This window comes from Arachis stenosperma, chromosome 4, assembly GCF_014773155.1.
Source record: "Arachis stenosperma cultivar V10309 chromosome 4, arast.V10309.gnm1.PFL2, whole genome shotgun sequence".
NCBI classification, from domain to species: domain Eukaryota; kingdom Viridiplantae; phylum Streptophyta; class Magnoliopsida; order Fabales; family Fabaceae; genus Arachis; species Arachis stenosperma.
In genome coordinates this window covers 8,095,290-8,112,344 of record NC_080380.1, presented here as the reverse complement: position 1 = coordinate 8,112,344, position 17,055 = coordinate 8,095,290, and positions in this window count along the sequence as shown.

Genomic DNA, 17,055 nt, shown 5'->3' with positions numbered 1-17,055 from the left:
AGAACACTATGAATGCATGGATTTTCGAAAAAAATGCAAGAAAAATTTTAAAAGCATGCAATTGACACCAAACTTAAAAATTGACTCAAGACTCAAACAAGAAACACAAAATATTTTTTTATTTTTATGATTTTCTAATTTTTTTGGATTTTTATTAATTATTTTCGAAAATAATGTTTAAAAACACGAAAAATTTAAAAGAAAAATTTTGAAAAAGATTTTTGAAAAGAAAATTACCTAATCTGAGCAACAAGATGAACCGTCAGTTGTCCATACTCGAACAATCCCCGGCAACGGCGCCAAAAACTTGGTGATGTTGCCGGAATCTTGAATAATAGCTGGCTTCAAACTCGAACAATCCCCGGCAACGGCGCCAAAAACTTGGTGGACGAAATTGTGATCACTGTTCTTTGATCTGATTCATTGTAATTGGATTTATTCAATAATTGTCCTTATTTGAAGTCACAACTCCGTTCAACTAACCAGCAAGTGTACTGGGTCGTCCAAGTAATAACCTTACGTGAGTAAGGGTCGAATCCACAGAGATTGTTGGTATGAAGCAAGCTATGGTCACCTTGCTAATCTCAGTCAGGCGAATTTAAACATGATATTTTATTGGATTAAATAATAAATAAAAGGAATAATAAAAAGGATAGAATACTTATGCAGATTTATTGGTAGGAATTTCAGATAAGCGGAATGGAGGTGCTGTAGAGCTCTAGGACGCCTGCTCTCCTATTCCTTCTACCCAATCCTTCTTACTCCGCTCCATGGCAAGCTTTGTATAGGGGTTCACTATCAGCTGTGGCTACTTTCATTCCTCTCGGGGAAATAACCTGCACGGCTGTCACTCGCACAGCTAACCAGTCTGGAGGCATCACCCATGGTTGATAGCTACATCCCATCCTCGCAGTGAAAGCTAATGCACGCACTCTGTCACAGTACGGCCAATCACCGGTTGGTTCCCGCTCCTACTGGAATAGAATCCCTCTTTTGCGTTTGTCACTAACGCCCAGCAGGTTAAAGTTTGAAGCACGTCACAGTCATTCATGAACGGAATCCTACTCGGAATACCACAGACAAGGTGAGACTTTCCGGATTCCCAGGATCCTACTCGGAACACCACAGACAAGGTTGGACTTTCCGGATCCAGATGAATGCCGCCATCTATCTAGCTTATACCACGAAGATTCTGTTGGGGAATCTAAGAGATACACATTCAAGCTTTGTTGCATGTAGAACGGAAGTGGTTGTCAATCACGCGCGTTCATGAGTGAGAATGATGATGAGAGTTATTAGCTCATCACATTCATCATGTTCTTGGGTACGAATGAATATCTTGGAATAAGAATAAGATAGAGAATTGAATAAAAGAAAATAGAACTTCATTAATCTTTGAGGTACAGCAGAGCTCCACACCCTTAATCTATGGTGTGCAGAAACTCCACCGTTGAAAATACATAAGTAAAAGAAGGTTCAGGCATGGCCGAATGGCCAGCCCCCTAAACGTGATCAATGATCTCCTAAGATGAAGAATAAAATAAAACTGAGACCAAAGATGATTGATACATTAGTAGATCATCCTATTTATAATAAACTAGCTCCTAGGGTTTACATGAGTAAGTAATTGATGCATAAATCCACTTCCGGGGCCCACTTGGTGTGTGCTTGGGCTGAGCTTGATTTATCCACGAGCAGAGGCTCCTCTTGGAGTTGAATTTCGAGTTATGATGTGCTTTGGGCGTTCAACTCCGGATTATGACGTTTTTCTGGCGTTTAACTCCAGAAAGGAGCGTGTACTTGGCGTTCAACGCCAGTTTGCGTCGTCATTCTTCGAATAAAGTATGGACTATTATATATTGCTGGAAAGCCCTGGATGTCTACTTTCCAACGCCGTTGAGAGCGCGCCAATTGGAGTTCTGTAGCTCCAGAAAATCCATTTCGAGTGCAGGGAGGTCAGAATCCAACAGCATCAGCAGTCCTTTTGTCAGCCTTTTTCAGAGTTTTGCTCAAATCCCTTAATTTCAGTCAGAATTTACCTGAAATCACAGAAAAACACACAAACTCATAGTAAAGTCCAGAAATGTGAATTTAACATAAAAACTAATGAAAACATCCCTAAAAGTAGCTCAAACTTACTAAAAACTATATAAAAACAATGCCAAAAAGCGTATAAATTATCCGCTCATCAAAAGTCAAATGAGAGTAATCAACTTGAGTCACAAGTCCTAGCTTCACCTTATGGAAATCTAGCTTTAGTGCACTCCAAGTCAATTAGCAATCCCTAATTCCAAATCAATAATTGACACAACTATTCAACTTCTTCTAATGGCCCAAACCCTATGCCAAGTAAGAAATTTCTACTCCATAACTAGTGTTGACATTTTATCAAACATTTGATGAGCAAGAATGAAAGTCATAGTAAAAATGAGAAGAAAATAGAATTAAAAGTATTGCAACACAAGAAACTAACAACAATTATCAAAGAACAACAATGAAAATCAAATTCTCAAGGAATTGATAAAATCCAAAACTACAAAGTTGAATCCTAGATCTATGAGAATTGAGCAATTACAAGTACTACTTGAGATTGGAGAAGAAGATCTATGACATGAACAAAGTGAATTGAGACATGCAATGGATCTCACCAAAGAGTAATTGAAAATTCAGAAATTGGATGAAGATGAACCCTAGTGAGAGCTTTGAAATCTCTCTCTTCTTCTCCAAGAGTGTAACTAACTATCTTCAAAAAATCTAAAATCTAGAAAATGAGCTAAAAGTCCCTTAACCCTTGTTCCTTTGGTCTTCTTAAGCTTTTCCCGCCAAGGCACTTCCCCAAAATGGGATTCCCAACTGCCTCCACGCCCAAGTCACGTGGCTCTTAAAAAAAATCACATTCGAACATCGGCGCGCACGCGCAATGTACGCATGCGCGCCACCGAAGCATCTTGTAATGTGCGCGGAGGCGTGATGTACGCGTGCGCGCCACGGAAGATCATGGCCTAGCCGCTACGCAAGCCGGCTTGTGTCTTGGCTCTTGGCTTCGACTTCTAGCTGCTCAATCCACGCGGACGCGTCAAGTGCGCGCACGCGCCCATGCTGAAATTTCCAAAGCTCAATTCTCATGCTCCCTTCCTTTGCACCCGTCCTCCTTCTCTCTTCCGGTCCATCCCTGCCCTATATTCTGAAACCACTTAACACACCGGTCACGGCATCGAATGGCACCAATAGAAGATTAGAAATGTATCTAATTTAGTGCAAAATAAGCGTGTTTTCATCCATGAGGCAAAATTAGGAAAGGAACACAAAGTCTTGTATTTTCATATAGAAAGCGTGTGGAATCATTGATAAAACCTCTGAAATCAACACAAGATAAACCCTCAAAATGGGGTTTATCAACCTCCCCACACTTTGATTCTAGCATGTCCTCATGCTTAGAGAAATGCAAAAGAAACACAGAAGACCGAGGGATCATAAAGGTATAAGACTCATGAAATGCAACCTACTTATATGGATGCAACTGTGACTAGTGCTATTATCTACTTGGTTAGGAACAAATCAACCTTCCTATGATATATGCAAGCATATGGGATACGATGGTGGTCAATATATAGGACTTACCAATTTTAAGCATCAAATGCAATATATGCAACCTTGCATGAGGAACGCTCGTGAGAGCCGGGAATCAAGGAATTGAGCATCGAACCCTCACCGGAAGTGTTTGCACTCTAGTCGCTCGGTGTTTGGGGTTGATTCACTCAATTCTCCCCTAATCATGCTTTCCAAGATTTGTTTTTCATCTAACAATCAACAATTATTCAATGTATGCATACAATTATCATGAGGTCTTTTCTTTAGGTTGTAATGGGGCTAGGGTTAAGGTAGGATGCATATTTGGTCAAGTGAGCTTGAAGTTTGAATCTTCGATAGGCTTAGACTTCCCACCTAACCTATGACATCCTATACAATTAAGCACTAATCTAACTACCCATTCCTCACTTTTTCACATACTCATGCATTTTCTTTTCATTTCACAACACTCATGCATTGATTCTTATTGAGCTTCGCTTTGGGGCATTTTGTCCCCCCTTTTTTTTATTATTTTTCTTCTTTTTTTTTCTTTTCTTCCTTTTTTCTATTTTTTTCTTTTTTTTCCATGTTATTTCATTTATATATATATATATATATATATATATATATATATATATATATATATATTTTTTTCTATGTACAAGAACATCAATGCATAAAGTTTTACATTTGATCAATACATGAGTATGTATCCAATTCCCAATATTTTCAATAACATTTCAAAATACCCTTTTATTCACCCAATGTCCCAAAGTTCCCACACTTGATCAATATACTCACACACACTAGCCTAAGCTAATCAAAGATCCAAATTAAGGACATTTATTATTTTTCGCTTTAAGGCTTGTAATGTGCTAAGATAAGAATAAGTGGGTTAAGCGTAGGCTCAAAGTTGGCTAACAAAGGAGGATAAAGGGTGAGGCCATTTGGGTAGGTGAGCTAACGAAATGATGGCCTCAATCATATAAATGCATAAATACACAAAATAATGGATATAAAGAATCAAACAAATCAAGGATCACACTCATAAAGAGAAAACAATTGCACACAAGAAGGACAGTAGGTGACTATAAGATGTAGCCACACACAAGGCTCAAAGCTCACTAGCTTGTGTTCTTAACTCAAAATCCATGTTCTAAAATATAATTTTTCATGCAAATTTGGCATCAAAGTATTTAAAATTGGCAATGCCACGGTTGCCCCAAAGTATTGGTTTCCTAAGAAAGAGTTTCATTGTTCCAACCAAGTAAACTTATCATGCAAATGGTGTCAACTAAGACCTAATCATGCAACCTATCCTAATTACAAAGGAGTTCAAAGAACAAGAATTTATTCGGATGTTACCTACGGAGATCGGTCGGCCGACCTCCCCACACTTAAAACTTAGCACGATCCTCCGTGCTATAGGTTAGGCGCAATGGGTGGTCGAGTCCCGAGTGTCCTTCATCTCCAATATCATCGCTATCGCCGCTTGAAGTTGCGGTGGATGTGGAGATATCTGGTTCCTCCATAGGTGGGGTGACTACGCTTAGAAGTTTCTTCACGTGAGCATATCGGCGTTGGTTACGCCTCTCATAACGGTCCAACTTCTTGTGAAGGTCTTCAAGGCGTTGGGTGGCTGATTTTTGTGGTGTAGATGATGTGGTAGTGTTGCGAGTTAGTGTGGGTAGTCCAATGTCCTTGGTGAATTCCGGAGGCTTGAGGCACCTCTTGGTCGGAATAACATCGCCCTCGACCGGAATTGAGGTTCTCCTATCCTTAGCCTCCCGGTTGACGCCGGTCATTGCAACTAATTCGGTCACCATAGCAGGGAATGGTAGATTTCCCTTGGCATGAATGCGCCCCATGGATTGGCGAATGGCATGCGAAATGTCGACAGGTTTCTCGGTTAAGATGCACCATATCAATAATGCAAGCTCGGCGGTAATGGATGACCCATGGGTGCTTGGGAGCACGTAGTGAGCTAGAATTTGGGCCCATGCCGTGGCTTCTTGAGTGAGGTGGCGGACATCTAAACCCTTTGGTCTTTGCTTTATGGTCCCCCGAATCCAATATGCGTCGGGTAAAGCAATTACGCGGAGGATCGCGCTCCAATCGAACGCACGGTCATCGCATGTAGTCAAGACTTCTTGGTAGGCATCATATCCATCCGTCAACGGCCCAATCCCAAGGACTCCTCGGATGGTTTCCACTGTGACTGACACTTGCTTCCGGCGCACAAATATTGATGTGAGAAGGGGTGAGTGGTAGTTGGAGTAGAATTCCACCACCCAAGATAGATTGGCCTCCTTTGGTTGCCTCAAGAGGAACCTCCATTGCCTCCGGTCAATGTGTGGCATCACAACCGGAGTGAGGTGAGCCGGTAGGACTAGAAGGGGCTCCGGGTGATAATTCCTTTCAATCATTCTTGAGTAAACAAGTTCGCAGTAGCGGTTAGGGAACTTATTTGAATCCTTTGGAGGGTTGTCCTTCTCTAGAACATCAACGGGGCCCTTAGCCTTCTTCAGGAGTGGCTTGGCCGTTAGTTCTTGGTGCGCTCTATTGGAAGCTGACTTCTTCGGGGCTTTCCCTTTGTTCTTTTTGATGACCATCCTGTGATAGCAAAGAAAGGGGATAACATCAAACCCAAAGAAGCGTAATTGAATGCGATTATGCAATGAAAGGTTATGCCATAGAATATGGGTATCATTATTACATGACAGCTGCAACATGTAACTAAGATAACATGTGAAGAGTAAGGCAAATCATTTGCATGTGGTGCAAGGGTGGTTTAGGCATGCAAGTAAGAAGCATGAGAAGCATACACCCTCAAATACTAAAAGTGGGAAGCAAGTTATGAAAAGGTGAGTGGATGGATTGGAGAATGTGGGGATGCACCCAAAAGTGATTAGTTGAGAGGCAATTAGTCAAAATGAGCTCAAAACTCAAGTATGCCTTTTGTCGAACACTTGGCGTGCATCCTTTTTGTAGTATGTAATTAGATGAAGGTGAAAGCAATGTAACATTTCACAATCCATTATTAATGACTACAGTGCACAGTGGTTGTAAGAAAATCAAGCAACACATCTCATCTACCAATGCAAGAGAAGTTAGGACCCAAATGCCTATGAAGAGTTAAATGGAAAAAAACAAAAACACCCCAAAGAAGTAACTAAAAAGAGGGAGGAGAAAAGGAAAGAGACTACCTAAAAGAAAATGAAACTAAATGATTAAGAATCAAAAAGAGAGAGGTGGAGCAAGAGGGGGAGCTTAGTATAGTACCTTGAGAGATGGAAGAGGATATGGAAGAAGAAGTTGTAGAGTGGAGTGATGGAGAGTGGAGGGGTAATGTGGGGCCACCGGAGGTAGGTGGTAGGAGGTGGTTGACTGGAAGAAGAAATGGTAGTAGGTGGATGGGTAGTAGAGAGAGTGAGAAGAAGAGGGAAAGGAGAAAAAGAATGAAGGGGGCAAGTGTGCTCCCTATTAAGTTGGCGTCGATCACCCACGCGTGCGCGCACGGTGTGCGCTCGCGCAAGGGAGCGAGGTGGAGTGGGGGCGCGCGCGTGCACGTTGCGCGCACGCGCCCATGCGCTTGGGCTGGTAGCACAAGGGTGGCTTAGAGGTGGCACAACTCTCTGGACGAGGTACCAGAAGTTGGCTGCAGGGCTGTTGGCGCGCGCGCGCACAGTGCGCGCGCGCGTCAACGTGGTTATGCCCCAGGTATGAGATGGGCCTGGGGTGGGCCTAACTCTCTGTGGAATAGCCTAGAGAAGGATGCAGGGCGAGTGGCGCGTGCGCGGCCTAGGCGCGCGCGCACTTCGTGTTGCGAGCATATGGACGCGTGCGCGCCAGGTGCGCGCACGCGGTAGAGGTGCTGGGCTGGTGGCTTAGGACAGGCCCGAGAGTGGCCTAACTCTCTGGAATATATACCAGGAGTGCAAAAAGGGTGATCGGCGCGGACGCGCACGGTGCGCTAGCGCGCCGATCTGCAGATTTGTAAAAAGCGTGCATACGCGCCATGTGCGCGCACGCGTGATTGGCCTGTGCCTCAAGCATGGGGCTGGCGTGGTGTGGGCTCAACTCTCTGGAAAATGTATGGAGGGTTGGTTTTGTCGATCCACGCGTCCGCGCACGGTGCGCGTCCGCGCGGATGGTCGATAAATGCTTCAAGGACGCGCACGCGCCAGGTGCGCGCACGCGCAGAAAGGTGCCTTCCTCAAAGTTTGCATGTTTCCGCACCACTTTTAGCATTCCAACCCTCCAATCAACCACTTAAGCACTATAGAAGGACGTTTTAACTTGATAAACTACCAATGAACTCAACAAATGAAGCAGAATTAGAATTGAAATCTAGCTAACAACTACATCTATTACCTAGCTACCAAACATGAAGTTAAGTGTTAAGCAAGTGTCAATCAAAGAATGATGCAATGGCTATGTACAAAGGAAGATCTTACCATGGTGGGGTGTCTCCCACCTAGCACTTTTGTTTACCGTCCTTAAGTTGGACTTTCACTAGCTCAAAGTTCTTGTTCAAGAGGTGCATCCCTCAAGAGGAATACTTCAAATTCCTTGGAGTTCTTTCTTTGCTCACCATGGTACAATTTGAGACGGTGCCCATTTACCTTAAAAATGTCCGGACTTGATGGGTGGCGCAAGTGGTAGACCCCATAAGGTTCTACTTTCTCCACTCGGTAGGGTCCATCCCACCTTGATCTAAGCTTTCCGGGTAGTAATCTCAACCTTGAGTTGTAAAGAAGGACTAGTTCACCTGGTCGGAATTCCCTTCTCCTAATGTTCTTGTCATGGATGGCTTTCATCTTTTCCTTGTAAAGTCTAGAGTTGTCATAAGCTTCTAATCTTAAGCATTCCAATTTCGCTAATTGAAGCTTTCTCTCTACTCCGGCTCCACCCAAGCTCATATTACATTCCCTTATGGCCCAATAAGCTTTGTGTTCGATTTCTACCGGTAAGTGGCATGCTTTACCATATACAAGCCTAAAGGGGCTCATGCCAATGGGTGTTTTGTAAGCCGTTCGATAAGCCCAAAGTGCATCGGAGAGTTTAGTGCTCCAATCCTTCCGATTCGGCTTCACAATCCTTTCCAACACATGTTTGATTTCTCGGTTAGAAACTTCGGCTTGGCCATTTGTCTGAGGGTGGTAAGCCGTGGCGACTTTGTGTATGATGCCATACTTCCTCATGAGGCCGTCCATTTTTTTGTTGCAAAAGTGGGATCCTTGGTCACTTATGATTGCTCTTGGGGAGCCAAAGCGACAAATGATATTGTTCCTCACAAAAGAATAAACAACATGAGCGTCATCCGTTCGGGTGGGGATTGCCTCCACCCATTTTGACACATAATCGACGGCTAACAAGATGTAGAGAAAGCCATTGGAATTTGAAAATGGTCCCATGAAGTCGATTCCCCATATATCAAAGATTTCACAAAAAAACATATTTTGTTGGGGGATTTCGTCCTTCTTAGAAATATTTCCAAACCGAATGCATTGGGGACAAGATTTGCAATAGAGAGAAGAATCTTTGAGAAGGGTTGGCCACCAAAATCCGCAATCAAGGACCTTTCTTGCCGTTCTTTGGGGGCCGTAGTGGCCACCTCCTTCAGAAGCATGGCAAGCGTCCAAGATTGCTTGAAATTCAGTTTGAGGTATGCACCGTCGCACTATTTGGTCCGCTCCACACCTCCACAAATAGGGATCGTCCCAAACATAGTATTTGGATTCGCTTTTCAGCTTATCCTTTTGGTGTTTGTTGAGATTGGGAGGGAAAGTGCGTGAAACCAAGTAGTTTGCTATTGGGGCATACCAAGGAACTACTTCCGAGATTGTGTGCAAAGCATCTAAAGGAAAGGAGTCATTGATAGGAGTGGTGTCGCCTTTTGTGTGTTCGAGGCGACTTAGATGGTCCGCCACTAGGTTTTGGGAACCACTCCTATCCTTGATCTCCAAGTCAAATTCTTGTAACAAAAGCACCCAACGAATTAATCTCGGTTTTGATTCCTTTTTGGCCAACAAATACTTTAGTGCCGCGTGATCCGAGTACACTACAACCTTGGAACCAAGAAGATAGGCTCGGAACTTGTCCAAAGCAAAAACAATAGCTAGGAGTTCCTTTTCGGTAGTAGTGTAGTTGGATTGGGCTCTGTCTAGTGTTTTGGAAGCATAAGCTATAACATAGGGAGTCTTACCCTCGCGTTGTGCTAACGCGGCTCCTATCGCATAATTCGAAGCATCACACATGATTTCAAATGGTTGAGTCCAATTCGGTCCTCGCACAATAGGAGCTTGTATCAATGCTACTTTAAGTTTGTCATATGCTTCCATACATTCCTTGCTCAGTTCAAATTCAGTGTCCTTTTGTAGTAGTCGAGAGAGAGGTAAGGCCACCTTGCTAAAGTCTTTGATGAATCTCCGGTAGAATCCTGCATGTCCAAGAAAAGAGCAGACTTCCCTCTCGGAGGAGGGGTAAGGTAAACTAGATATGACATTTATTTTTGCCGGATCTACGGAGATGCCTTCTTTTGAGACTATGTGTCCCAAAACAATGCCTTGTTTGACCATGAAATGACATTTTTCAAAATTTAAGACAAGGTTTGTTTTGGTGCATCTCTCTAAGACTTTTTCAAGGTTACCTAAGCAATGCTCAAATGAATCACCGTACACACTAAAGTCGTCCATGAAAACTTCCATACATTGCTCTAGAAAGTCCGCAAATAAGCTCATCATGCATCTTTGAAACGTTGCCGGTGCATTGCATAGGCCAAATGGCATACGCTTGTAAGCATACATTCCAAAGGGGCAAGTAAATGTGGTTTTTTCTTGGTCTTCTAGAGCAATGTGAATTTGGAAGTATCCGGAGTAACCATCAAGAAAGCAATAATATGATTTACCGGCTAATCGATCAAGCATTTGATCAATGAATGGTAGTGGGAAGTGATCTTTTCTTGTGGCTGCATTCAACCTTCGGTAGTCTATGCATACTCTCCAAGAATTTTGCACTCTTGTTACTATAAGTTCACCACTTTCATTTTTGATTGTTGTCACCCCGGACTTCTTTGGCACCACTTGGACCGGGCTTACCCACTCGCTATCCGAGATAGGATAGATGATGTCCGCTTCAAGTAGCTTAGTGACTTCTTTTTTCACAACCTCAAGAATGGTTGGATTAAGTCTCCTTTGAGGTTGTCGGACCGGTTTTGCTCCTTCTTCATGAAATATGCGATGCTCGCATACTTGGGGGCTTATTCCCACTAGATCCGCCAAACTCCACCCAATTGCCCTTTTGTTTTTCCTCAATACATCTAGCAATTTTTCTTCTTGTTGAGGAGTTAACTCTTTTGCAATTATTACGGGGAGCTTTTGGGCTTCATCAAGATATGAGTACCTTAAGTGGGGTGGTAGTGGCTTCAATTCCATATTTTTGTCATTCTTTGAAGTTTGAGTTTTCGGATGGTTTGTGTGGTGTGTGGTGTTTAGTTTGCTTGGACCATCATTTGCTTCTTCAATCATGTACTTCTCATCTAACTTTGCAAGGTGCACTTCGGTAACCATGTTGTCAATTGGGTCACACCGGAATAGAGAGTGATTCTCCGGTGGATGCTTCATTGCTTCTTCTAGGCTAAAACTTACGACTCTCCCATCTATTTCAAATGAGTAGGTCCCCGAGTAGGCATCTAACTTAAATCTAGAAGTTCTCAAAAATGGTCTTCCAAGTAGGATAGATGATGCTCTCTCGGTTTCGCTTGATGGCATTTCAAGGATATAGAAGTCAATCGGAAACACCAACCCTTTGATATTCACCAATACGTCTTCCGCGACACCCGTCACGGTTATTATGCTTTTATCCGCTAGGACAAATCTTGCCGTCGACCTTTTTAGTGGTGGCAACTTCAATACCCGGTAGACGGAGAGCGGCATGATGCTAACACATGCTCCGATGTCACACATACAATCTATAAATTGAACTCCATTAACGGTGCAAGTGACCATACAAGGGCCCGGATCATCACACTTCTCGGGCAATGCTCCCATTAAAGCGGAAATAGAACTCCCCAATGGGATGGTTTCCAATTCAAGAATTCTATCCTTGTTCATGCATAGATCTTTAAGGAATTTTGCATATCTAGGAACTTGATGGATAGCATCAAAGAGCGGGATGGTTACCTCAACTTTCTTGAACATTTCTACCATTTTGGGGTCGAGTTCTATGCGCTTTCTAGCTTTCTTTGCAAGTGTTAGAAATGGGAGTGGTTGAGCAATTTCTTCTTCCAAGGTTCTCTTGGCCTTGGGGGTCTCCTTTGTTGGTTGAGCTTCATCCTTAACTATGACTTGTGGTGTCTCCTCTTCCACTACCTCTTCTATATCTATTCCCTCCTCCCCTTGAGCGATTGTGATAGGATTTGAGTCCTTTGCTCCCTTCTCTTTTAATTGTGTTCCGGATCTAAGGGTGATGGCATTGATGCCCCCCTTAGGATTGGGTTGAGGTTGAGAAGGAATGACGCTTTGGATTGGGGGTTAAGGAGTGGGATTTGTGGGTGTGTCCATTCGTGCAAGAAGAGCTTGTAGTGTAGAGGTAAGGCCGGTGAGACCGGAAGCAAGTGTGTTTTGTAGTTCCTTTTGGCCTTGGATGATGGTCCGGAGTGTTTCGTCTTGGTTGGAGGGGGTGGTTGCATATGTGAGTTGAGGAGTTTGTGATTGGTTGGGTGGTGGTCTTTGATGTGGTGGTTGGTATGTTTGGTAGTTTCTTTGTGGGTTTTGTTGGTTGTATGGTTGATTTTGTAGGTTGTATGGTCGGTTTTGTGAGAAATTTTGTGAGTTGTTGCTCCATCTTTGACCTCCTCCATTGTTGTTGTTGTCCCTATTCCCTTGTTGATGATTGTCTCTCCAATTTTGACTATGGTACCCACTCCCTTGATTGTAGCTTCCTCCTTGATAAGGGTGCCCTTGGTTAGGATTACCGCCTTGGTAGTACCCTTGATTTGGGCGGTCATAGAAATTATGGATAGCCGCCAAGGTGTTATCTTCTTGAAGGCTCGGGCACTCATCCGTGTAGTGGTAGTAGCAAGAACAAATGCCACACACTTTTTGAGGAACCAATTGTTGGTTGTGTTGTTGAGGTGGTGGGGAGTGTTGTTGGTATGATTGAGGTTGTTGTGGTTGTTGTTGGTTCAATTGGAGTTGCCTCAAGATGGATGTCATTTCGCTCAAGGATTGAGTTAGAGCGGTGGTTTCACTACTAGTTGATACCTCATTCATGGTTCTTGGACGGTTGACTCTTCGTCGCATATGTTGATTGGATTCGGCTAAGTCAATGATAAGTTGCCATGCCTCATCCGCTATTTTATATTTGGATAAAGAACCATTGCTAGAGGTGTCCAAGAGAGTTCTATCTTGCTCTCGCATCCCTTGACATATGTATCCAAGCAGTACTTGAGTGTCAAGCATGTGATTAGGGCATGCGTCTAGTAGCTTACGAAACCGTTCCCAATACTCGTATAGTGGTTCCGTTTTACCTTGCAAAATACAAGACATTTCCTTCCTTAGCCTATCCATCTTCTCCGGGGGCAAGAATTTATCCAAGAATCCTCTTCTAAGTAAGTCCCAATCGGAGGTGACTTCACTAGATAGAGTGTAGAACCATTCTTTAGCCTTGTCCTCAAGAGAGAAAGGAAAAGCAAACAACCATATAGCAACTTCATCGGATCCTTCCCGTCTAGTGGTTGAGCATATACGATGAAAGTCTTTGAGATGTTGAATAGGGTCTTGTGCGGGAAGCCCGGGAAACTTAGGTAGGAGGTTGATCAAAGCGGTCTTCAATTCAAAGTTTGCATTCAAGTTGGGGTGAGTTACATGAAGGGGTTGAAGGACATAATCCGGTGCACCCGCTTCCTTGATGGTAACTCTCCTCGGAGCATCCATGGTGTTAGTACCTAAAACAAAAGAAGAGTTGTTAGTGATATTGATGGAAGTATGACTAATGCCTTCTTTGAGTGACGGTTCAATGTTCACTTTTAGTAAGGTGGTTGAGGTGGTGAAAACCTCTTCACCTTTCCCAAACTTTAGCCGCCTCCGAGCTTGTCTAATATGAAACAAAGTTCGTTCTATTTCCGGATCAAAGGGGACTAAGCTCGGGTTCGGTTGTGAATGCGTCATGCAATGAAGGGAAAATGAGATTCATGGTAACGATAAGGGGTTAGTCACTTGAACAATTTACAATGAAATGCAACTATGTACATATACATTTATTCCAAACAATAACATGGCACACTAAGCAAGATCCCCGGCAACGGCGCCATTTTGATAAACGAAATTTAGCATGCCGATTTAGAATTCAATGATGAATATGATCGTGAGTATAGTCTAATCGACACTTAAACTTCGCACCAAACAATCCTACAATCTATAACCGAGAGTACTAGTCTCCCGAGTCGTCCTCCCTTGGAATCGCTAAAGTATGCATCTTATTGATTAGAAAGCCTTGTTATGATTTCTTGAAGGTTTAGCAAAATAATAGGAAACAAACAATCAATCCTTGAAAGACTTGGCTTAGGGTTGGCATTAGAAACTCTATCCTTATAGTTCCTTCAATGATGACAACAATTAGGCCTTGCTTCATTTAGTTAACCCCTAGGCATAGAGGAAAGTCAAATGAGAGTAATCAACTTGAGTCACAAGTCCTAGCTTCACCTTATGGAAATCTAGCTTTAGTGCACTCCAAGTCAATTAGCAATCCCTAATTCCAAATCAACAATTGACACAACTATTCAACTTCTTCTAATGGCCCAAACCCTATGCCAAGTAAGAAATTTCTACTCCATAACTAGTGTTGACATTTTATCAAACATTTGATGAGCAAGAATGAAAGTCATAGTAAAAATGAGAAGAAAATAGAATTAAAAGTATTGCAACACAAGGAACTAACAACAATTATCAAAGAACAACAATGAAAATCAAATTCTCAAGGAATTGATAAAATCCAAAACTACAAAGTTGAATCCTAGATCTATGAGAATTGAGCAATTACAAGTACTACTTGAGATTGGAGAAGAAGATCTATGACATGAACAAAGTGAATTGAGACTTGCAATGGATCTCACCAAAGAGTAATTGAAAATTCAGAAATTGGATGAAGATGAACCCTAGTGAGAGCTTTGAAATCTCTCTCTTCTTCTCCAAGAGTGTAACTAACTATCTTCAAAAAATCTAAAATCTAGAAAATGAGCTAAAAGTCCCTTAACCCTTGTTCCTTTGGTCTTCTTAAGCTTTTCCCGCCAAGGCACTTCCCCAAAATAGGATTCCCAACTGCCTCCACGCCCAAGTCACGTGGCTCTTAAAAAAATCACATTCGAACATCGGCGCGCACGCGCAATGTACGCGTGCGCGCCACCGAAGCATCTTGTAATGTGCGCGGAGGCGTGATGTACGCGTGCGCGCCACGGAAGATCATGGCCTAGCCGCTACGCAAGCCGGCTCGTGGCTTGGCTCTTGGCTTCGACTTCTAGCTGCTCAATCCACGCGGACGCGTCAAGTGCGCGCACGCGCCCATGCTGAAATTTCCAAAGCTCAATTCTCATGCTCCCTTCTTTTCCACCCGTCCTCCTTCTCTCTTCCGGTCCATCCCTGCCCTATATTCTGAAACCACTTAACACACCGGTCACGGCATCGAATGGCACCAAGAGAAGATTAGAAATGTATCTAATTTAGTGCAAAATAAGCGTGTTTTCATCCATGAGGCAAAATTAGGAAAGGAACACAAAGTCTTGTATTTTCATATAGAAAGCGTGTGGAATCATTGATAAAACCCTTAAAATCAACACAAGATAAACCCTCAAAATGGGGTTTATCAGTATTCTCCACATGAGTTTGTTTTGTTGACTGATGGGGGAGAACCTGAATGCTTTGGAGAGGCTATTGAAGATGAAAGCAAAGCTCAATGGCTTAAAGCTATGCAAGAAGAAATGAAGTCCTTGCTTGAGAATGATACCTATGAGTTGGTGAAGCTACCGAAGGGTATGCGAGTTTTGAAGAACAAATGGGTATTCAGAATCAAGAATGAAGAACACAATTCTATGCTTCGGTATAAGGCTAGATTGGTTGTTAGAGGCTTTAGCTAGAGAAAAGGTGTTGATTATGAGGAGATATTTTCTCCTGTTGTAAGGATGTCATCCATTCGTGCTGTGCTTGGATTAGCAGCATCTCTTGATTTGGAGATTGAGCAAATGGATGTGAAGACAACTTTTCTTCATGGTGATTTAGATAAGGAGATCTACATGGAGCAACCGGAGGGTTTTGTTGTTAAAGGAAAGGAAGATTTTGTGTGCAAGCTTAAAAAGAGTCTTTATGGGTTGAAGCAAGCTCCAAGACAGTGGTACAAGAAGTTTGAATCTGTTATGGGGAAGCATGATTACCGTAAGACAACTTCAGATCATTGTGTATTTGTGCAAAAATTTTCTGATGATGATTTTATCATTCTTTTGCTTTATGTGGATGATATTTTGATTGTGGGCAAGAATGCTTTGAGGATTAATGAGTTGAAGAAACAGTTGAGCAGGTTCTTTGCTATGAAGGATTTGGGTCCTTCCAAACAGATTTTGGGCATGACTATTACTCGTTATAGAGATTCCAAGAAGCTTTATTTGTCACAGGAGAAGTACATAAAGAAGGTGCTTCAAAGGTTTGGCATGAATGATGTCAAATGTGTTGCTAGTTCTTTTGCTCCTCATTTTAAGTTGAGTACCAAGCAGTGTCCAACCACTGATGAGGAGAAACAAGCAATGAATGAAATTCCTTATGCTTCAGCTGTTGGAAGCTTGATGTATGCTATGGTGTGTACTAGACCAGACATTGCTCATGCGGTTGGTACAGTGAGTCGTTTTTTCTCTAATCCAGGTAAAGAACATTGGAATGCTGTTAAATGGATTATGAGATATCTCAAAGGTACAACTAACTTGAGTTTGAGTTTTGGTGGTGAGAAACCTTTGCTAGTTGGCTTTACTGATGCAGACATGGCAGGAGATATTGATTCTCGAAAGTCTACTTCAGGTTATTTGGTCAAGTTTGCAGGGGGAGCTATTTCATGGCAGTCAAGGTTACAGAAGTGTGTTGCACTTTCTACCACAGAGGCAGAGTTTATTGCAGCAACTGAAGCATGTAAAGAGTTGTTGTGGATGAAAAAGTTTCTTGCAGCACTTGGTTTTAAGCAAGACCGTTATGTCTTGTTGTGTGATAGCCAAAGTGCTATTCATCTTGCCAAGAATTCTACTTTTCATCCAAGATCTAAACATATTGATGTTAGGTATCACTGGATACGGGATGTGTTAGATTCCAAGTTGTTAGAACTTGAGAAAGTTCACACTGATGACAATGGTGCTGATATGATGACAAAAGCATTGTCAAGAGAAAAGTTTGAAACATGTTGTTTGATCGCCGGAATAGCGAGGGCCTCCACCTAGTCGAGAAGGGGGAG